General features: G+C 41.7%; 1 protein-coding gene across 1 annotated transcript in view; it reads right to left on the bottom strand.

The window, feature by feature from the left end:
• Nucleotides 1-16,027, bottom strand: part of TRPT1 (tRNA phosphotransferase 1) — a 250,619-nt gene extending 234,592 nt beyond the window's left edge. The window contains exon 1 of the mRNA XM_044075737.1: nucleotides 15,795-16,027. The gene's annotated coding sequence lies outside the window, so the exon portion shown is untranslated. The remainder of the gene's footprint in view (nucleotides 1-15,794) is intronic.
• Between the last annotated feature and the right edge of the window lie 8,141 nt (nucleotides 16,028-24,168).

Raw genomic sequence — 24,168 nt, 5'->3', positions numbered from 1 at the left:
TCTGGCTATCATCAATGCAGCCTTGCATAATATCAGCAATGAGGGCACTTTTGTTTCTTAGTCCCTTACCCTGCCCATGTTTGGTGATGTGAGTGCCCTGTTCATTTTGGGAGCCAACCCTGCCCTCCCCAGTTACCATACACATGCACTTGAGTGCTCCTACCCACCCATTAATGACAGCTATTGTTATTTGCTTAGGATAGAGTCCACATCCTTGGTAAACAGCTGCAACGTTATCACTTGCAAGCCTCTATCAGAGGCTGCTATACCCTATTGTAAGGGTATGAGGAAAGCATATGAATAAAGATAGATTGCCTGTATTATTATACAAGAGCAGGTCAAACTGACAAAATAGTCAGTGGTCCTAAAACTAAAATGACCAATCATATACTACATCAGTCAACATAGGTGCATTTTGAGCACCCTACAAAAGCAAGTAAGCACTGGTTTAATGTTTTCGAAATTGGTATTTTTATACAAGTTATCTCATCATAAGCAAATAATTATTTTTGGATCTATTTTTACCTTTCTCACTGGTGGCTTTCAGCTGCTTTTGGTGCTTTTTCTAGATTACCAGGTTTACAGAACCCTTCCCCAGACTTGCTCCAGCAATGTTTGGGGCTGGGTAGGAGATTGAGATGTCTGAGGACATCATATTGCTCCCAAGGGAGTGTTTTTCATATTACTCTCCATTCCTGCAACTATTAACTTACACTCTGAATGTGGAGGGTTTATGGGCATCAGCAATGGAATACCCATCAACTCTGGAAGGAGCCAGCAACAGCTTGATGCTCACTCACCCGCCCTTGTTCAGGAACACTACATAGTTGTTTCCCCAGTCTCCAGCAGAAAAATCAAACCATGCATATGTGCTATGAGCATGCATGCCTTCCCCTTACCTTCCCAGAATGGGCACGTCCATCTTACCTGCTCTGTCAAGCAACCCATCTTCTAAGTTAACTTGGGTTGCCTGGGCCATAATCAGGGCTTTTGCCCTCTAAGCCACAAGCCTAATGCAGTTATATTTTTGATGTTACAGATCTACAGTACAGGTCAACATCTCAAATTTACAAGTGTTTGCTCAGGCTTATATCTCTGCTCTGTGTAATAACTTCTAACATTAAAATCAGACAAACACCCATGAGTACTAAAATCAAACAAAAGAAATAAAATCCCATTTCCACATTTTTCTAAACTTATGTTTTCATCTTTAGAGAAACTGCAAAACACAGAATGGTAGTGTGACTCAATAGTTAAGGCTTCTGCTTCATAAATGTGTAGTGTAATCCAAGGTTGCTTCCTCACAAATGCTTAGTCTAATCTCTCGGTATGGTATGTGTAGAGCTCACATTGTTTTATCTGGATGTTCTGATTCCCACCCCCCTCAAAATAAATTGTTTGCCTGACATATCTGAATTATTGGCACCTTTGATATCCTTACATTCACCACTGCAGTATTCCTTACTAATGGGAGATTCCCTGCCATGAAGCCCTCCGTCTGGCCAGCATACAAAAGTCTACACTGAAAGTCACCTGCGCACACCTTGCGTAAGGTAGGGCATAAAGGTGACGTTCAGGCGTACCATCCTCAGAACTTCTTTGCTGCCAGTCTGAACAATGTTTTAACTGCTGGTCTGTTGCATATATCCACTTTTTTACAATTTTTTCTGTTTATTGGCTTTTCTGTGCTTACACTTTGTTTGCTGGAGTCCTCACAGTTGCAGATAAGTACCCAGTTGGGTTTCTGGTTACTTTTTCCTGTTTGTTTAATGTTGTTTGGGGTTAATGTCATCCAGGAAGGGTAAATGCCAATGTGGGAGACTGATTCCCCATAAAGACTGCCACAATAAGTGTCTTTTTTGCCTTGGTGCTGCTCATGACCATACGTCTTGTTCAATTTGTCAATTGTTTGTCCCCAAAACTCTTTGTAGTAGGCTTTCTTCTCTTTCCTTGTACCTTGAGAATCAGCGACTTAAGATTCTTGCTGCGGGTACTATGGATGGAACTTCCTGCCCCAAGGGTCAGACGTCTGAGAAGAAGAAAGTACACAAGTAAGGCTGGAAACTTCCGCTGTCCAGCCTCTAACGGAGGTTTCTCCTGGGATATGCATCCAGAAGTTCACCTGGTTGTTTTGTCAGATTCTTCTATCGCGTCTGGGTTGGAGGCCAGTGAGGATCTGGCAGGCAGCACATTTGACGAGGCTTTGCAGGGGTCCATTTTGGGTGTTCAGAAGGAACCATGGTTGACTGTTTCCAAGGGGTCTAGTGGGGTTCCACAGCTTCTCTTTAGGGAAGAGGCTCCTACTGCAGTTGTGGAATGGTGCCCTGAGTCTAGGCCTTCTCAGGTTTCCAGGACGGCTGTTCCACTGAAGAAGAAACAGAAAACTAACCATGTTTCTTCTACTTCTAGGGATCCACAAAGTGAGTGGGAAGTCTTTACTCAGGGTTATTTAATGCTTTACTGTCATTGTGGCCTCCTCAAGGGGTTTCACTTCCTGCTCCTACTTGGTCCGCCTCTTCCCCAAAAAGGCTCAGGGAATTGCATTCTTCTGAGGTGGATTCTGATGATGACTTCCTTGTTTATTCTGCCTAGATTCCTTCTCCTTTAGACTACGGGTCTGAGAAGGAGGATTTACATACTCTAGATAATTCCTCTGAGGAAATTTCCTTTGGGGACATGATCTCTAGGATGTTGGACTTCTTTGAGTGGGATTCTGCCCAGGTTTCGAATATCCATAAGAGGTACTATGAGTTACTGCAAATGGAATCTTCTAAATCTGTGGCCATTCTTCCTGTCTTGCCTGCTTTATTGGATGTTTTTTCCACTGCGTCTAAAGCATCAGATTCTTTGCCCCCTGCTCCCAGGAAGTCTAATAGGTTTTAAAGGGTGCCTGAGGATTGTTGCTTTTTGTTTAAATGTCCTGTTGCTGACCCCTCTTTGGTGTCTGTAGCCTCTGATAAGCCATCTCAGTTGCTTCCTTCATCTAAGTTACTGTCTTCTGACAAGGACAGTAGGACCATGGATAGGCTGGGTAAGAAAGTTTATACTTCATCTACCCTAGCTTTTAGGGCTATTAATTATCAAACCCATATTTCTAGGTATGTCTTGGCTCTTCTTTCTCAGGCCTGTCAAGTTCTTTCTGATCTCCCAGACTTTGAGGGTAAATCTACTTCTCTTTCCTTGCTTGGGACTTCCTCTTAGGTAGTTCATCATTCTATCAAATGTAGTTATGATCCTGCAGGTGCCTCTTCAAGGGCTGCTGCTTCTGGTTCAGTTTTGAGGAGATATTCATGGCTTCGGCTTCAAACTTTGCCTGATGATATTAAGGCTAAGCTGCTAGATGCTCCTCTGGATAATACTCTTTGTTTGGTGAAGCGGTTGCTGGTCTATTTAGGTCTCTTCGGACAAGGGGAAGGCTTTACATGAGCTTAAGCATGTCTTTGTTTCTTCTGTGCCTAAATTTCAACAGAACTACCCTTCTAAGCCAGCATCTGTTCGTAGGCAGTTTCTCCCTCCTTCTAAAGGTAAAAAGGGTAGTAAACGGACTCTTCCTGCTACGGCCACTCAGACTGCAGGGATTCTTAAGCCTTCCTTTCCTGACAAACCAGGTACTGTCAGACTATCTACCCATTCCCAGCCACACTCCTCTTTCTCTTCCTGCTTGGCTCCGGATCACCCAGGATTCTTGGATCTTGTCAATCATTCGTCAAGGGTACTTCATGGCCTGGATTTCCCGTCGTCCTTTTATGGGCATTCCTCAGCCTCCTCAGGAACAGCTTCCTTTTTTCCCCAGAGGTTCTTTGAGACCTCTTGCCTCATGGTACTATTCAAGAAGTGCCTGTGTCCCAAAGGGGGAAACGGTTTTATTCAGGAATGTTTCTAGTGCCCAGAAAAGGAGGTACTTGGAGATCTATTCTAGACCTGTCTCGTGAACATCTTTCTGAGGGTGCCTTCCTTTCGGATGTTGTCCCTTCAGTCCCTTTTTCATTTCTTGCTCCCTCAGGCCTTTCTGGTGCCTCTGAACCTCAAGGATGCTTATCTCCATATTCTGATCCATCCTCTTTTCAGGAGATTTTTGCATTTCTCTGTTGCTTCCTGGCAGTTTCAGTTCTGTGCTTTGCCCTTTTGCCTTTCTACTGCCCCAAGGATGTTCACCAAATGCCTCGCTCCTGTGACTGCCTTTTGCAGGCTTCAAGGGATCCAAATCTTTCCTTATTTGGACAACCTGCTGATTCGGGTGTCTTCGCCAGAGGTCCTTTTGCAAAATCTTCATTTTTACCATTTCTCTTCTTCAGAGCCTGGGGTTCACAACACACTTCAACAAGTCTCCCCTGACTCCTACTCAGGATCATGTCTTTCTGGGTTGCAGGTTTCAAATGGTACCAATGCTAGTATCCCTGCCTCCTCCAAAGGCATTAACTCTTATTTCTTTCTTTCAGACTCTTCTTCCCCTGGCCTCCATTTCAGCCAGGGAGTTTCTGAGAACTCTGAGGTTCATGGCTTCCACCATTCTGATGCTTCCTCTGGCCAGACTCCATATGAGGAAGTCCCAGTGGTTTCTGAAGAAGGTGTGACTTCAGCATACACATCCTCTAGAGACTTTCCTGTTCCACTTCTCCTGTGTCTCAAGGATGAACTTCTGTGGTGGATTCTGCAGTTGTTTCTGAATCCAGGGCTCCCTTTTCAGCCTCTGCTTCCCTCTCAGGATCTGTTCACAGATGCTTCAGATGTGGGATGGGGAGCAACATTTGGCCCCCTGAGGGCTCAGGGAGTGTGGTTGTCTCATCAGTGGAAGGAGCCCATCAACATCAAAAAGATGACGGCTCTTATGCTGGCTCTTCAGGCCTTTCAGCTTCTCTTCTCTGCAGGGCTTCTCAAGGTATTCACGGACAATACCACAGTCATGTGGCATATCAACAAACAGAGGGTACGAGAGCCTACCGCCTTTGCCAGCTGGCACTTATGGTATGGGATCTGGCTATCCAATATCATGAGACTCTTCAGGCAGTTTACATTCCTTCAAATCGGAACGTTGCGGCAGAAAATCTGAGCACTCAGTCCCATGAATGGATGCTTCACAGGGATGTGTTTCTGGACATTGTTCACCAGTGGGGTACTCCTCAAGTAGATCTCTTTGCCTCACTGCTGAACAGACAACTTTCTCTATTTTGTATCAGAGTCCCAGGTCCTCTGGTATGGAAGGTGGACGCCCTCTCATTTTCTTGGAAAGGGATGTTTCTTTATGCATTCCTTTCTCTTCTTCTCATTCCGAGAGTCTTGTTCAAGATTCAACAGGATGTTCCCAAAATCTTGTTGGTGACTCCCTTTTGGCTGCAACAGCACTGGTTTCCTCTACTTCTGCATCTAGCCAAGGGGCAATCACCACAGGTTACCTCACAGGGCGGATCTCCTCACACAAGACGAGGGCTCTCTCATCCATCCCCACTTGTCCACGCTTCAACTGACACTGTGGGTAGTAGGCTTTTGATTCCTCATAGACACCTTTTTTCTGAGGATGTGCTGCGGGTCCTGCAGGAGGCCAGGAAACCTACAACTAGGAAATCTTACTTATTTAGATGGAAGAGGTTTTCTATTTGGTGTCTTTCTCCTGACCTGGACCCACTTTATGTGGATATTCCTTTGGTTTTTTCTTATTTGTGTGAGTTGCTCAATGCTGGTTCGGCCTATTCTTCTATTAAGGCCCACTTATCCGCTCCTTCTGCTTGTCTGCCTTTAACTCCCTGTTAGCTTCTAGATTTGAGGCTAAACAATTTCTTAAAGGTGTCCTTGGTGTTCTTGCATACTAATCCTTCTTTCACGCCCAAGGTGGTTAATGAGTTGTCGCTTAATCAGTCTATTAATTTGCCTTCTTTTTTTCCCTCTCCGTAATCTGACAGTGAGAGGGTGCTGCATACTTTAGATGTGCATAGGCAGCTCAGATTTTATTTGGATAAAACTAAAGATATCAGAAAGTCTGACCAGTTATTTGTTTCCTTTCATCCTAGGTCTTTAGGTTTGGCTGTTTCCAAACAAACTATTTCCACCTGGATTTCAAAGGCTATTTCCTTTTGTTATACTTTTCATGGCGAGAGCCTTCCTTCTTCTATAAAGGCTCATTTCACTAGAGCTGTTGCTTCTTCTGGTGCTTTTTTTTAAAGGATTAGACTCTAATTCTATTCTTGAAGGTGCTACCTGTACTTCTGTGCATACCCTTACCAAACATTACCAGTTGGGTGGTATCTCCAGAGCTAGAGCTGGTTTTGCTGCTGCCATTCTTCATGGCTTCTTGGAGGCTCTGCTGCTTCCTCCTCCCAGGTTTCTTCTTGAGCTTTTGCACTCTCCCATTAGTAAGGAATACTGCAGCGGTGAATGTAAGGACATAGTACCGTTGTGTAAAATCTTACCATAATGGTAGATGCCCTTGCCTTCACCGCTGCAGTATTCACTCCCTCCCTCCACCCCCTGATCTTTTTCCCCTCCTGGCAGTGCAGATTCACATTGGTTTTCCTTGGACTGCTGTTCCTACTGGGGCAATCTGTTCTGAGGCTTGTACGCCTGAACGTCACCTTTATGCCCTACCTTATGTAAGGAGTGTGCAGGTGATGTTCAGCATACCTTAAAGCAACGATAGACTTTTGTAAACTGGCTGGATGGCGGGCATCACAGCAGGGAATCTCCCATTAGTAAGTAATACTGCAGCAGTGAAGGCAAGGACATCTACCGTTATGGTAAGATTTTACACAAGTGTACTTTCTTCTGGCTGGGTTAATAAATGCGCATATTACTGTCCATTACTTTTTTGCCATACTTTAAAAAACTACAAAAAGGATTCATCCTACTTTATAAAAAGAAAGCAACACAAACAGTTTGTATTAACACGTCCTTCTTTTAAAATAACTTATATTGTAAATACAGTAACTCATTTCCAGTCCATTCATTGTGTACTCATCATACTGATGAATCCCCAAAAAATAACCCCCAAAATGCACACCCTTCTTGGGATTATAACGAGATTTCTCCAGTATGAGCATACTGAAAGATCTTAACTGTCATAAAGATCAGTAATATCACATTTTCAAATATCCAAAATGGGGCTATCACTGTATGTAAGATTTCAGTACAACTTTAAACAGTCCTCATGATACTCACTGCCAAACCTCGCATACACTCTCAAAGACACCATCCTGTTTAACTCTTGCCCAAAGTCCTGTATTTTTTATGAATATGTGCAAGTAACAAGTATCCTATTCATGACATCTTCCCTATTACATACGTGTTTTGTTAGGTTAATAAAAGAATATAAAAAAAGTCACACAGCAACACAACCATCAGGGGGGCTACCCTCCCGCATATCTGCCACAAGTGCTGCAAATTAAACAAAGCTGTAAATGAAGCTGCTAATGTTATATTTTAATTTTGTTTTTTTATTTTTTTGGTTTGACAGCACCCAAAGCACAAACTTCTATCCCTTCTTTACATTCTATTTCTTCTTTTTTTTCACTTTTGAATGACAGCAGGGGTACAGTGTGGAGGCAGACACCTTGATTGAAGCAGACATTACTAACAATCTACAGAAACAGTAAGAAGTATATTCATTTGACAATTCCATGGCTTCGGTGATACAGGCATTATTCATAACAGGCTAAATTCACATGGCAATCACTAAGGCTGCGTCAGTCATCTGCTGACACGCCCAGACCAGCACAAAAATATTTATGCCAAGATTTTATAGTATTGATTTTTTATAGTACTGAGAAAGAGTGTTATACACGAAAGCTTTACTACGTGTATTATTTTTATTTTTATTTTATTTTATTTTACATTTGTTGACCGGGCTAGTCCAGCTGGATATATGTCCATTTTCAGTGGAGGCCCGGGGAGAAAAGCTCCATAAATTACAACATAAAGGGTCAAGACAAAGACATTAACAGTAGAATTTGGTACATAAGAAGTTTTAAAAATATAGTACAAGCCTAAGATTATATATTTTATATTTCAGTAGGGAAAGAAAAAAATTTATCTAAGAATAAATGAGCAAGACTAATACATTTGCATTAGAAATGGTGTATTACAAATCTTTATAACATATTACAAACCTAGGATTTTATATTATGTATTCTATTAGGAAAAGAAAATGAAATCTAAGACTAAACTAGATACAGCTAGTAGTTTATATTAATAGATACTAAGGTCACACAAAAACCTAAGAAAGAAAACACTAGAGATCAATAGACAGAGTATAGAAGATCTTCATATAAGGATGGATTTATGGTGTTCTTTATCACCTAGGTTGTGGTACTATATGAAGGTGTTTGATCATTCCACAGTATATACATATTTACATGAGAAAAAAATCCTAAGGAAGGTTAAGCTCACTAAAAATTAGTGAGACAACACAAGATCATGATCATAGGAGACTAGGAATTGTGGGAGTCTAGTTAATAGTCAGGTGCTTAGTCTGGGTTAACACAGGGGCATAGCCAGTGTGATTTAAGGTAGGGTTTAAGCTTGCTTTTAAATAAGCTGACAGAGGATATTGAGGTTAGCTGGCTTGGGAGGTTATTCCAGGCTTTACCTACTGTATTGGAGAACAAGGTGTCACCAGCTGAGTTGTTGGATTTTGATATTTGTACAAGTTGGTTATTTGATGAGCGTAAGGTCTTGAGATTGTTATAGGGGATGACTACGGATGTAAGTATGGGTGTATTATGAGGTAAATACAGGGTCTTATGGGCTACTATTAATTGATTAAAAATAATTAAATTTGGCAGCTCTAACCATCCTAGCTGATTCAGGTTGATACAGTGATGAGTTCTATAGGAGGACCCAGCTGCAAATCTGGCAATATTGTTGTAGGAGGATGAAAGTTTACTCAGATTACTTCTACATATTTTGGTATAGATAGGGGAGGCATAGAGCAAGGTAGAGATGAGGTGGGTGCGAGCAATAGTAACCCTGGCTGGAGGTGTTAGAAAGGGTTTTATTCTATAGAGGGAACCTAGTTTCTTGTTTACTGTTTTTATGGTGTTATTAATGTGAGGTTCAAAAGACAAGTTATTATCTATTAGTACCCCAAGTAGTTTGGTGGTTGGTTCAGGAGATATTATAGTTCCGTTATTTGAAGTAATAGTAAAGTTAAGTGGGGAGGTTCTGTGGGTGGGGGTAAATAGTAGCATTTTTGTTTTTTTTGGGGTTAAGGATAAGACGTCTTTGTAGGAACCAGTTTTCAATTGTACTAAAGGTCATTTGGGTTAGTGACTGAAGTTCTGATTGAGAAGTAGCAGCGCATATGAGTGTGGAGTCGTCAGCATATTGGATACAGTCAGCTTGTGGAATTACAGAATGAAGGTCATTAGTAAATATGGAGAAGAGTAATGAGCCTAATATAGATCCCTGGGGGACCCCTAGAGTGACTGGGAGGTGGGAAGATAAAGTATTTTCCCATAGTACAGCCTGTTGCCTGTTATGTAGGTATGATTGGAACCACTGTATAGTATGGTTGTCCAATGACAGGTTTTTGAGTGTGTCTATAAGCAGGTGGTGATTCACCATGTCAAATGCTTTGGACAGGTCAATAAAAAGAGCTGAGGATAGAGTATCATTATTACGATTACTGTTAATATGGTTAGTGAAGGATAAGAGAGCAGAGGTGGTGCTATGAAATGGTCTAAAGCCATGTTGACAGGGTGCTAATAAATTGTGATCAAGTAGATAGGTTAACAGTTGTATGTGTATACATTTCTCCATTACTTTTGCCAAAGGAGATAGAATAGCTACGGGCCTATAATTGGACAACTCCTTGGAGTTACCACCCTTATGCAGGGGAATAATGTGAGAGACTTTCCAGATTAGGGGAATAGTTCCTTCAGAAATAGTGCTGTTAATGAGGATGGATATGGGGTAGGCTATGACATTAACAGCTTTTTGCAGGTATTCTGCAGGTAATTGATCAGCAGAGAGTGTAGTGGGTTTAAGTTTCTGTATGAGGTTACAGATGAGTGAAAGGCTGAAAGTGAAATTGATGATAATTATTGGTAGAGGTTGCGGCAGAGCATGGGGTGCTAGGGGATAGCTGGTTGGCTAGGGATCGTATAGTTTCAGTGAAAAAAGTATTAAATGAGTCAGCTATTTGGATGGGATTGTTGTGATCAGAGCCAGAGGGAGAGGGAGTACTTGAGCATCCAGGGTGTAGGAGGTTATTGATGCCTCACCAGAATTTTTGGGGATTTTTTTGGTTGGCTTGTTGTAGTTGGTAGTAGTAGTTTCTTTTATCAGCTAATATGGCTTTTTTTGTTTCATTTCTTAGCTGTATGAATTGCAGGTGGTCTGAGGGGCTTTTTGTTGAGCGCCATTTGGCCCATAGTTTATTTCTTTGGCGGATTTTTTGTTTGGTAGTTTTGGTGAGTCATGGTGCTGATTTGGTTCTAATTCTAACTTTGCGTAATGGGGCATGGCTGTCTACAATGGTTAGAAATTTAGAGTAAAAATATTTCACGGCATTATCTATTGGGAGGTATTTCAGGGGTGACCAGTCACACAAGTTCAGCTTGAAAGTGAGCAGGGTTAATATTTTTGGTAGTGCGAATAGTTCTGCAGATGGTTGAGTTTAGGATGTCAGTTTTTGTTCTGATTAAATAGGTAAGCCAATGGTCACTTATGTCCTCAGGGAGGGTGCCTGTTTTATAGTTTAGTTGGGGGGTATTAGTGAGTATCCAGTCAAGGGTACTAGTTTTGTTGTTAGTTTTATTGGTGCGGGTTGGGGATGTTATAGTTTGGATAAAACCATATAAGTTGATATGAGTAGAAGGCTGCTCAGATATACAGGAGTTCCAATTAATGCTAAAATCTTCAAGTATAATGGTTTCTTGGGGGTAGTTACTTGAGAGCCATCTAAGGATAGCCTCTAATGTGTTGATGTTATTGCCTGGGGGAAGATAGACACATGATTGATATATGGCTTTGCTTTTGTTAAGCTGAATCTTAGTTAGAAGAATTTCTGCTTTGTTGCAAAGTGGAGGTTTGGAGTCTAACAAGGTAACTTGTAATCCATTCTTATAACGTATGGCTACATCTCCTCCTTTTTTAGTGTTACGGTCACGTCTTATGATATTATAGCCAGGGGGTAGAACTGCACTGTCTTGTATTGATGGATTAAGCCATGTTTCAGACAGACAGAGGATGTCAAAGGAATAAACATCAATAAGGGCATGCAGATGAGCTATTTTATTATTGATGCTACGAATGTTAAGATGAGCTATCAGGAGAGAGTTGGGGGGCTTGGTAAATGTTTGTGAGATTGATATTGTTGGTGTATCAGGCTGTGTAGCTGTGATAGTGGTAGGACCTGGGTTTGGGTGTATATCACCATCTAACAGGGAGTGGACCTGAACTTTTAGGATGAGTTGTAGAAGTTTAAAAATTAGGTTCTTGTTTTTTCTAGCTAGTGGGTTAAATTGAGAGATGTGATGGAGTCTATGAAATATGGCTGCTGAGTACTTAGCTGAGCTGGGGAGGTTGCTAAGACTGTGAGTGGTGCTGGGAGTAAGGACAGAGGTGTGTGTGATGTGGGTATGCAGTCCTAGGAATGTATGGTGTTAAGTAGAGTAAGTAGATAGGGAATGATAAGTATAATTAGGAGTAGTAATAAAGGTAAGGGTTTACAGGGTCCTTGGGCCATTTGTATAGGTTAAGGTGGTTGAATGTAGGGATATTTGTGGATAGTGTGGTAGGGTAATGGATAAAGGTAGATGAGTGATGGTTCTTTAAGGGGGAGGAGATAGGGGTTAAGTAGATAGGGAATGATAAGTATAATTAGGAGTAGTAATAAAGGTAAGGGTTTACAGGGTCCTTGGGCCATTTGTATAGGTTAAGGTGGTTGAATGTAGGGATATTTGTGGATAGTGTGGTAGGGTAATGGATAAAGGTAGATGAGTGATGGTTCTTTAAGGGGGAGGAGATAGGGGTTAAAGTGAGAATATAATAGAGGTGATTGCACTTTAAGGGGAGGAGTTAGAGGTTGGTCCTAATGCATAGGGGTGTGGCAGTTAGTGTATAAGTTTAGGACCACTGGGGGCAGGTGGAATTTGAGGGCAGGGTAGGGGAGCGGAGTGAGCCCACAGGGCGAATGGAGCGGGATGAGCCACAGAGGAGTTCACCCTAGGAGAACAATCAGAGGAGCAGTAAGCAAAGGTAAGTATAGTAGCTGAGGGTGAGATGACACAATACCGTGATAATAGAATATGCACAGAGAGTTGGCAGTGAAGAATATTAGAAGGAAGAAAGAAAGAATAAAGTGGGAGTATTAGCTCATCCAGAATATGAGAATCCTAGAGACTGTAAGTTACTTGAAATTAGAGTCAGAATGGTGGTCTAAAGGAAACTGTTGCCCTGTAGTGGACAAAAGCTGTATAGCAGAGGTAATATATACTGAGAAAAAAGTGCAGGGCAGTAAGTATGCTATAGAGGATTAAATAGGATAGCAGTAGAATACTTGTAGTCTAAGAGGGTGGAAGGGGTGACAGGTATGGGAGCAGTTAGTAAAGGCTGCCGGCTGTCCTGGCTGGTGAGAGTAAACTTACAACCTAGGATATCTCACACTAATTGTCTATAGATTTTGGTATAAAGTACGTACTTTCACTTATAATTAAATTCCCTTGGGGACTATTGCAGAGGGAAGGATAGGTTCAGTTCCTTAGTAAGGGGAAACCGCAGTGTATTGAGGAGAAAAGTTGTTTTTCAGCACGCAGGGCAAGTCCTCCTTAATACTGGGAAACCAGGTTGGGTAGTTTCACTTATAATTAAATTCCCTTGGGGACTGTTGTAGAGGGAAGGATAGGTTCAGTTCCTTAATAAGGGGAAACCGCAGTGTGTTGAGGAGAAAAGTTGTTTTTCAGCATGAAGGGCAAGTCCTAATTAATACTGGGAAACCAGGTTGGGCAGTTTCACTTATAATTAAATTAAACCATTATACGGACATTCGCACTTTGTTTTTTTTTTTTTTTTTTGTTTTTTGAAGATTTCCAGAAGACAGATATAATGCTGAATTACTGTAAAGATATATATTCATTTCATAATTAAAATGAATCCATACTGTTGTAAGATTTCTATTGTTTTTTCCAGATTCATACCATATTAAGGGGTTTTAGGATACAGCGTAAACAGAGACATATCCAGTTGAAAGCTAAAAAATACTTTTTCCCAATAAAATGTCTGGTATATCAGATGCTCCATCATGTTACTGTTGTAATAGTACCCCACACTGTGCAGTATCCGCGGTGGTGGTGCTGCGGTAGCGTTGTCGCCTCATAGTAAGACGCTGTCCGGTTCAATTCTCAACTAGAGCGTGTTCTGCGTCGAGACATGCGTGAATGGGTGTACCTTTGTTGAAGGTTGTGCGTCAGGCCTGGCAAGCCGGTACGTAAAAATCAACTGCCAATCATTAGCGGACCAGAGTTCCGCTGTGGTGACCCCTAACCAGGAAAAGCCGAAAGACACAAACAAACTGTGCAGTAACAAGCACTGCCCATAGGTTTTACAGGACTGGTAATGTGTATAAGCCCACCTCAGTCAGGGACTGACAGACACAGAACAACAAATCGTGATCAAACCCAAGCATAACATACGGTATACGGACAGTTTATAGGTTCATAGGTTCATACTAGGCTATCTGCCCTAGGGCATTTATAAGCCTAGCCAGAGTATGTTTGGCTTTCGCCACCCATTTTAAATTAATTTTGCTATGCCCTTTTTCGAGGTTAGTATACTGTGCCTCTGTCTAACAGTGACACAGAAGTGATACCCGGGGTAAACCTACGATCTCCCATCCACTAATCAAGATTCCTCTTGAAGAGAGTCAATGAGGGACTCTGCCTAACCTGGACTGGGATTTTATTCCAGAGTGAAGGGAGCCTCTGGGTTATGAATCTGTCCCTCCAGCATGTCCTATTTATTTCAGTGCTGAGGTTCAAGTCTCTCGAGCGTGTAGCTCGATGGGATTTGGATTTTTTTGAGGTGCAGCATGTTCCTTAATTCCGGGTTGGACATGGCTTTATACGTCAGGCACAGGTTGCCTCTGAGCAGGCGGTATACCACTGAGTAGAGCTGGAGTTTCTTTAATCGGGCAGCATATGGCATCTGTTTGAGCCCTTTGATCCTCTTGGTAAGGTACTTTTGGGGTCTTTCCAGTTGTTGCAGGTGTTTGGTAAGGTACATCCCAAAAGGGGCATTGTACTCGATTATGGGCCTGATGAGGGATGAGTAAAGAGGCACGATGACCTCCCCTAATCTAGATGTGAATCCCTTCATGATTAGGAGGGCTATATAAAATGTTTTTCTAACCACTTTGGCCACGTGGTTGTCAAATGAGAGATTGCTATCAACTTGGGTCCCCAGGTCCCTAATTACTTCTTCTGTACTTAATGGATTACCACCTTGTGGGCACTGTTTTTGCCAAAGAGGATGACTATACACTTTTTGGCGTTTAGCTTGAGACCATGGCTCTGGCACCAGTTGTCTGTTTCTATGAGGCCCTTTTGGAGGATGCTTGTGTTGGCTGGAGAGTCGATTATGGCGCCCAGTTTGCAGTCATCTGCGAACTTGGTCAGGCACAGTCTTTATGTTTAAATAAGGTCACCACTAATTAAAGTCTGATAAGTTCTGCATTACAACAAAGTACAGCTGCTCTAAATGACAGTTAAGGTCTGATAAGTTCTGCATTACAACAAAGTATAGCTGCTTTAAATGACATGCGAAGGGACAGTACCAGTATACACTAAATGTTTCATGTTTATTTTTTTTCTGTAAGATTACTTTAGCAACTAGTGTGTGTGTGTTTGGTGGGGGGCGGTATATGCACCAGCATTTTATTGCATGGCAAGTATACCCTGCGTGTGACAATAAACTTGTGCGTGTGTGTGTGACAGTGAGAGAGATAGAGAGAATTTCTCCAGCTAAGTATTTTTTTCACTTTACCAACCAGCAGGGGGGTGTGGGTATAGGCTGTACCAACAACAAAACAGCTGTTACAAACGATCAGTCTCCTGTTACCCTGACATCTCATTTAAGAAAACTCACTCATGACTATCTCAACACATGAAAAAAGGCAACGGGGTAATACATAAAGAAAGAAATAGCAACTCTGAATAATTTACAGCTGAGACCCATAAACGCTTACGCATTTTTTTATTTGTAAGTACTATTTTCATAAAAAGCTAGCAGAATATGTTACTAGCATCCATTTTCTGAAGAATATAACCATTTTTTTTCAATGGGTTATTATCCCTACAGGAATCGAGTTGATTTCAGAGGACCTCAGGGAAATGATGAATAAAACAAAGTGAGTTAAGCATATAATAATAAATGAAAACTATTTTCAAAATGTCATAGCAATTTTTTGAGGCAAAAACACCAATGCCCCTTCAACAGCTTAAGTTATACACACCACACACGTGCAGTTTCTGAGACAGTGCACCGTTTATACACCTGCCTTCCAGTAGAGGGTATTTATGTACAGATATAGTTAACCATCCAAATAACATAAGTAACTAAGTCCCTACAATTAGGCAACCACAGTCGAGAAACTGAAAATTATTTCTAAAAAGACAATGTAACAGAATACGGGAAATAATAAGTGTTACTTTCTGTATAACTTTGGAAATTACTGATAAACCAAATCCCATTTATTATGCCAAAACCAAACACAGTCGAGAAAAGAGGACACTCTTAAAGTTCGACTATTCACAAGAAAATAAAAAAGGAGCAAATGCTATACGTGTTAATCATTATATTTAACGTACCTCGGTGCTGTGAGCACTGTTTTTTTATAAATTATACACTGACTTGCACCGATTATTTTCCTTCCTTGTACGTGCTGAAGAATACGCCTTTTCTCCGCCCTATAGCGACATGACGTCAAAACCGAGTTCTCACGCTGGAAATTGGGTTAAGTTTTGCCTTGGTAGTTTGTTGTATATTTTAATTTCCATTTCAAATGGTTGGGTTTAGTATTTCAAACTAGTTGGGGACGGGAGGATGGCTGTCTGTTTACTGTCAAACGTTTGTAGCAGCATTGCTGTCCCTTGCTGTGTTACGTAAGTTGGTGGGTAGTACTACACATCTTGGCTTTCACAAATTGCTCCTTGTCAACAGCTCTGCCTTAAGTGGTAATACCTCTCAAGTGAAATCCATGGTAAATAGAAATGAATCATATTAAGAAGTAAAACCATCATATTTTAACCATCCTATGGCCTTCCTAGTTGAAGTTGTTAGTAAGGCATTAGTATGTGTTCCACATTTTACCCATTTGTTCCACATTATGGGGGCTGGTGTTCTTCGTTTTGGAGATGGAAGGTTGAGTTCTATGGGTGGTATTAAACATATTTCCACTACTATATCCTCATCATTTTATTGGCAGTAACTACAAACGGTGCAGATAATTAGAGTGTGTTACCCCCTGTGCCATTTTTGTTGCAAGGTGAAATATTTTATTTTGTCAGTCTTGATATTTACGGAAGTTTTCTGTATATGAAGGTCAGCTGGGGACATAGCTCCACACCCTCAAGCATATAACTCATCCTGCCACGTGGAATATATGGGCAAGATGGGGAACACTTACAGACAGCTTACTAACATCTTTAACAAGGAAACTCAGAGGATTGTTAAATGTGTTACTTTATGCTTAAAAATCATTCTTTGGAAAAAGTAATATGCATACCTCTCAACCTCTTAATGCAAAAATGTGGGGAAAGTCTTAAATAAGATGTCACCCCATTATTGCTCTTATAGAAAGTTGCTAGAATAACAGGATTTGTGCTGCCATGCATTTTCTAAAGGATATGAAGTCTGAAACGGTTTGGTATGTACTTCTCAGATGTTGTGGCTGACCAAAGTTTTCAACAATCATTAAATCCCCAAATGATGTTGGTGTACTCCAGGAGGTTCTCACACAGACCAATGTCTGATGTATTAGTCACGGTTTCAAACTGAATGCAAAGAAATACATCATCATTCCCTTTGGTACAATCAATGTTCTTTTACACTATCAAATCAACAACAATACCCTAAATCCCCATGAAGTAGTAAGGGGCCTGGGATCACAAGTTAACTACGACCACCATGTGTCTACTGTAGTAAGGAAAGCTTTCTACATAGCACACTTGATTAGTAAAGGCATCACCTCGAGAGCAAAAGAAGTTATAACCCCCCCTATACTCAGCACTTATCCAGCCCATAATTGAGTATAACACCCCATTTGGCATGTACTGTACTAAGCACCTGCAGCAATTAGAGAGAGCTCAGAGATTTCTAACAAAGATGATCAAGGGCCCCCAGCATGTGCCTTACACGAACTGACTAAAGTCCCTGTGACTATACTCTGTATCATATAGATTTCTTAGGGGAGACGTATGTCTGGCCTACAAGGCAATCCAAGATACAAACCTAATGAACTTGCTGCATATCCAAAAATCAAATGGGACTAGGGCTACCCATTCCAGGGACCAAAATAATGCCTGCAACTTAAATAAGACATGCTGGAGGGACATATTTATCTCCCAGGGCTGCCGCATCATTGGAACAAGCTACCAATTCATGTGAAGCAGAGCACCTCTATGACACTGCTCAAGAGGAACCTGGATGAGTAGATGGGGTACCATAAATACTTACTGGGATTAGTACCCACAACCCTACTGGACATGGGCAGTCATCACTAAATGCAATCTTGGGTATTGACTAGCATTTGTATAGTAATACATTGGGATGAAATGGCTAGGCTTAAAATTACATCTGGGTCGATAGCTTAGTAATCTTCTATGATCCTATGAAACTCAAATGTATGTTATTATTTGGTTACTTCACTCCTCAGTGATTTGCCAGAAAATTATAAATTTTATGAGAAACAGACCAAAACTATGAGACAAAAACCTGGACATTCTGCGATAAGCTGTGTCATGAAGGGAGATACTGCCATTCCAGCTATCTGGAATTTTGTTAGTAATTATATGTAATTTGTGAATATCAACATGATTCATATGCCTGTTAGAAATGTATATTATATGTATATCAAACTGCTGGTACAGAAGTGTGTGTTGAAAAGGGTTATAAAGTACGAAGCTTTGAAATGTATCCACAGTGTACCCTACTGGAACAGAACAGAAATGTACATACACTATTGTAACTGTTTAGATGTATATATTTTAACAATGAAAACTGGAACACAGGAGGTTAATTTCAGAAAAAATAGCTGAAAATTTAAATTTCTTTATGACCACATAATTAAGGATGTTATATTTCAATACAATAACAGACACAATGTCTTGAACTAGAGGTTCTCTGCATATGTCTTGCAAGTGTTTTATTGTTTTATGACTTCCAGCAAGTACCAATATTTGAGGAAAAGCCCTTGTGTATGTATTTTCACAGGTAGATGCTGCATCAATGGTTGTTTTTTACCCGGGATAGAGTCAGATGACAAGAAGTGATGTCATCCTGCGCGCTTTCCCAGCAGTAATATTTGGGATATTAATCTAAGAACTTTCTGAGAGAGACTGAGTATTCTGTCTTTGACCTAAAAAGATCTATTCACCACACATCTACCTTGCTAAGAGTACGCAAGTCTAGGGAACAGTATAATTATCTTAGATTCAGTCAGGAATATAGTGAAGCATAGTTTAGATGTTTTTCCTTATCTGAGACTGTCCTGCAATGTTGTTTTAAATATTTCCAGTGATTTTGATCTCTGATGTTACTGTGATTATATACTGAGTATTTTTTTGTTCTTTTATTATTTATTATTAAATATAGTTAATTCGTTCATCGTGGGTGATATTTGTGAAACATATTTAAGTTCTGAGAGTACTTGCATTATTTATTTTGCAATACTATGGGCCACTCCTAATAGCCTTGCTCTTGGTCAAACTACCATTTGTATTGATAGTAACATTAAACAGTAAGATTTGACATCCTTTGACAAGGGTCTTAAAGTATATTATAAGGACGTGGCTGGTGGCAATACCTTATAGTCTGGGCAAAAGGGGGACATAACTAGTAAACCTGTGCCAGCCTTTCCCAGGTGTGTGTGTGTGTGTGTGTGTGTGTGTGTGTGTGTGTGTGTGTGTATATAAAACAAAACCTCAAGGAGTGTGTGTTTCAGCTACTTGGGCAGGGACACGAAGCACTGGTTGCACAGAGAGGGTGTTGGAGGTCTTGTCTTGGCCACTCAGCTGAGATCTCAACTCTATAGCTGGGCCAGTGGAGAGTCTTATTGGGGATCTAGAGAAATTGCACTTGATGCAGAGAGCTGCATCTGGAGATACTGTGTGTGTACCTGTCATCCACCCAGTGTATGTCCCCCGCTGGTGTTAGTGGTGAGGATTGAGGCTCCTTGATTACTGTTGCTAGTAGTGGTGAGTCACATATATTGGTGGGATATCCACATATTAGGATTCAGTGGTGTAGATATTGAATTCCTGAGGCTGGTCACTGAAGAAGGTGTTTGTACTCTCAGTCAGCCACACAGTGAACATTCAGAGTTTCACATCACAATAGTTTGATTTTTTTTTTTTGTTAGCTTAGTCAGGGAGAGCAGGCAATGATGTCAGCAGAGGAGTATGGCAAGCTGACAAGGAGCCAGTTGTCTGAGATGTGCCAAGACAAAAGACTAATGCATGCCAACCTAACTAAAGCAGAAATGATTGCAGCCTTAGTTACAGCTGCATCACAAACCAGCAATGCTGGAGGACAATCAGACTGGCCTTGGGAATGTACAACTCTCATAAAATGGAAGTAGAATCAGCAGAGAGACTGAGATGTCTGGAAGCTGAAGAAAATGAGAGGAAGAGACAACATGAAAAGGAGATGCTGACTCTTTACCAGAGTCATGGGGGTAATGGGAAAGGGAGTAATCAAACTCCAGAAGCAACAAAGGTCAGTAAATTTCTTCCACAATTTACAGAGGGTGATAATTTTGATAGTTTCATTCATATGTTTGAAAGGGTATGTAAACAGTATAATGTTGACCAAGGGCTCTGGGTCCTGACTGCCTTACTCCACTGGAAAGCTGTAACTGCTATTTCTATATTGTCTGATACTGATTGCTTAAATTATAATACAGTGAAAAATTATTTGTTAGAGTGTTTTAAGTTAACACCTGAAGCTTATAGAAACAAGTTTCATGAGCATAGATACAAGCCAAATGAAAGTGTGTGTGAATATATTGCTGTGTTAAGCACTTATTTTCATAGATGGGTGAGTGGCTGTCAGGACTGGCAGACCTTTTGATGAGGGGAACAAGCCCTTAGCACTTTGCTTGAGGACATGAACATCTGGTTAGCAGATAGGCAATTAAAACTGCAGATGAGTTGGGGAAAAAGGGAGACTAATACCTACCAAGCAGGGTATCACTGCACAGGAAAGGGATACCCAGTGCTGCTCAAGGGTCTAAAGGAACCCATGGTGGGCACCCTAAACCACCCCAACAGAGTCTGCCAGTAGCAGGGGATGCCACTAGTCCAGGTACACATCCAGGACCAAGGGTTAAATGTTTAAAATGCAACCAGTGGGACCATGTAGCATATTGATGTCCATGGAGGCAAGGAGGGAACAAAAGGTGGGAAAACCAGTAATGTGAATGTCAGAATTCCAGCAGTAAGTTGTCTGGAGACAGCAAGGGTACCACACTACCACAAGAGGTTGTATCCTATCTTAGTAGATGGGAAACAGGCCACTGCTAAGAGAAAGACAGCCTCTGATGTAACCATTGGGAAGCCTGCAATGGTTAAAGAAGAGCACTACTTGCTTGGGCAGTCTACTCCAGTCAGACCTATATGAGGGACCCCATTCAAAATACCTTTGGCTAGGGTTCACCTTGACTGGAAGGGTAGAAAAGGAAGCAAGTAAGTAGGTGTTTTTGAGGATATCCCTGCAGATGTCCTGATAGGGAATGATTTTGATAATGCAGTACCTTGTGTGCATGCAGTTACACGCAGTCAGGCTTGGAGACAAGCATGTGGGTTTGGTAGCCTGGGGGAGACCCATACAGACCACAGACTTGAAACCAGGACTGGTGTGGTGGTTACTTTAGAGAGGGAGCTACCCTGTAGCAGTGAGACTGAAGGTCAGCCACAGCTGCTTGTGGGTACTGATGCTCCCTTGGACAAAGTAACTGTAAGGGCAGAGGTGAGTAGTAGAACCCAGGCTGACAGTGAGGCACCACTGACAGAGAATACCAAACTTCCTGTGGAAGGGGAGTTGGGAAGGGTTACAAAGAAAGAGTTGAGACAGGCTCAGCTCTTAGACCCTACATTTCAAGGCCTGAGGGAGGTAGCCAGGGAGGCACCTGATTCTCAAGGGAAGGGGGAATCAGTATACGGGGACAAAGGATTACTGTATAGGAAGTGGACCCCTAAGGAAGGGCTAGAGGGTGAAAGAATACAGCAGTTGGTAGTGCCCAGAGCCTACCATCTGGCACTTGTAGTTATAGCCCATTACAGTCCCTCTGCAGGTCATATGGACATAAAGTGTACAAAGAGACATATTATGCAGAACTTTTATTGGCCTGGGGTTTCCAGAGATGTAACATGGTACTGCAGGACCTGTGAGCAGTGCCAAATGTAGGCAAGGCAGAAGACAAGGTCAAGGCTCCTTTGACGCCTTTGCCTGTGATTGAGGAGCCATTTCAGAGGGTAGCTTTAGATATAGTAGGGCCTCTGAGTACCCCAAGTTTCACAGAGAAAAAGTATATCTTAGTGGTAGTAGATTATGCTACCAGATACTCTGAGGTGGTGGCTCTGTCCTCCATCGAGACAGAAAAGGTGGCAAATGCTTTGTTAGAGATTTTCATCAGGGTAGGTTTCCCAAAAGAAATATTGACTGACAGAGGTGGCAGTTTCATGTCACACCTGCTGACTTGTCTGTGGAACCACCGTGGGTGACGCATCTAAAGACCACCCCTACCATCTGCAGACTAATGGTCTGGTTGAGAGGTTAAACTCTACACTAAAGACCATGCTATGGGCATTTGCAGACCAGTTTAAGAGGGAGTGGGACAAATATTTGCCCCAAGTGGTGTTTGCTTACAGGGAGGTGCCCCAGGAATCTACAGGGTTTTCACCCTTTGAGTTGCTGTATGGGTATAGGGTGAGGGGACCTCTAGATTTGATTTGGGATGAGTGGGAGGGTGAGTGTGAATCCCACAAGGAGTCTGTTATAGCATATGTCCTAAATCTCAGGACAAGGCTGAGGGAACTCATGGGCTTTGCCCAGGAGAACCTGGTAGAAGCCCAACAACAGAAAAATGTGTAGTATGACAGGAATGCTTGAGCTAGAGAGTATGCTTTGGGGCAGGCGGTAATGGTTCTCATTCCTGTCAGACACAACAAGCTGCAGACAGCTAGGGAGGGACCCTTCAAGGTGGTAAGGAAGGTCAGTGATGTTAACTACATGGTAGAACTGCCAGGCAAGAGGCAGGGGCACAAACTGTACCATATTAACATGATGAAACCTTACCATGACAGGGAGGCCCTTGTGCTAAGTATTTGTAGTAAGAGGCAGGAGGAGTCTGAGGGGGATCTATGGCTACAGGAAGCCAGCCAGCAAAATTCCAAATTACTGTGGTGGAGCCTAGGGCTGCAGGCATATGATAGAATAGTGCAAAACTGTCCTGGGGTCAGCAATGCCAAGGCAGCTGGAATCTCAAGGCAGGGAATGGGGTAAGGTATTCCCAGATAGGCTCTTCCTTCTCAAGCAACATTTCTCAGAGGTCACTTGAAAAACTAGCTTGAGTCTTTGAGGGGAGGGGATGTCATGAAAGGAGATACTGCCAGCCCAGCTGTCTGGAAATTTTTAAATAATTATATTTATTTTATTTTATTTGCAGTTTGTGAACCAGGAAAGTCCATTGGGCCAAAATGAGCCCATTTTCAATAGAGGCCCAGGGAGAAAAGCTCCATATACAATCATTACAAAGTTAATATCAACACAGTTAACAAGTACAATACAATTTCCAAAAACTACTAAAACACAGTAATACAGAAGATAGAATAGTAACATTTGAGCAATGTGTTTTAACAAAGAATTGAATGAAATTAAAACATGAGTATTTTGGAGTACATAAGTATAATTTGGAGTGCAGGCATTTATGCACTCAAACTTTCATGAGGTGAGAGGGAGGAAGAATTAGAGGAGGAGAGCAGAACAGCGAAAGGTAAATAGGTTGAGTTATGAGAACGGAAAAAAGGGAGAGGGAGTGGAAATGAAATGAAGGGAGTCACTAGGCTGAGTTATGAGAAAGGAAAAAGGGAGAGGGAGTGGAAATGAAATGAGGGGAGTCACTAGGGTGAGTTATGAGAAGGGAAAAAGGGAGAGGGAGTGGAAATGAAATGAGGGAGTCACTAGGGTGAGTTATGAGAAGGGAAAAAGGGAGAGGGAGTGGAAATGAAATGAAGGGAGTCACTAGGCTGAGTTATGAGAAAGAAAAAAGGGAGAAGGACTGGAAATGAAATGGGGTGAGTTATGAGAAAGGAAAAAGGGAGAGGGAGTGGAAATGAAATGAAGGGAGTCACTAGGCTGAGGTATGAGAAAGGAAAAAGGGAGAGGGAGTGGAAATGAAATGAGGGGAGTCACTAGGGTGAGTTATGAGAAGGGAAAAAGGGAGAGGGAGTGGAAATGAAATGAGGGGAGTCACTAGGGTGAGTTATGAGAAGGGAAAAAAGGGAGAAGGAGTGGAAATGAAATGAAGGGAGTCATATGTCATTTGTGAATATCAACATAATTCACCATTAACTGGGAAAACTACTCATGTACAAATACACTTGCCCAAGGTTTCCTGGAATTAATTAATTACAATGCCCTGGACCAGCTTGTCATTACCCCCACTAGAGGTAGCAACATCCTTGACCTGGTCATTACTAACATGGGCAACCATTGCTCTACACCAATAGTCAACTCCTCCCTGGTTAGATCTGACCACAAACTAATAATCTTGGAAAACCACATCCCACCCCCTCCCTATGCAAAGGTAACCACTGTGAAAAACTTCTCCAAAGCTAACTTTGGGCTCCTAAAAACAGAGGTGGCTAACTTCACGGCACCCATGCAAATGGAGAATAGTTGCATGATCGCTGAATCATACATCAATGCACTATATGAACACGTACACAAATGCTTGGATCTAGC

Source organism: Protopterus annectens, chromosome 6.part1 (assembly GCF_019279795.1).
Source record: "Protopterus annectens isolate FY-2018-M chromosome 6.part1, PAN1.0, whole genome shotgun sequence".
In the NCBI taxonomy this organism is placed as follows: domain Eukaryota; kingdom Metazoa; phylum Chordata; order Ceratodontiformes; family Protopteridae; genus Protopterus; species Protopterus annectens.
Note: the sequence above shows the minus strand (reverse complement) of the source record. Positions and strands in the feature narration are given on the sequence as shown.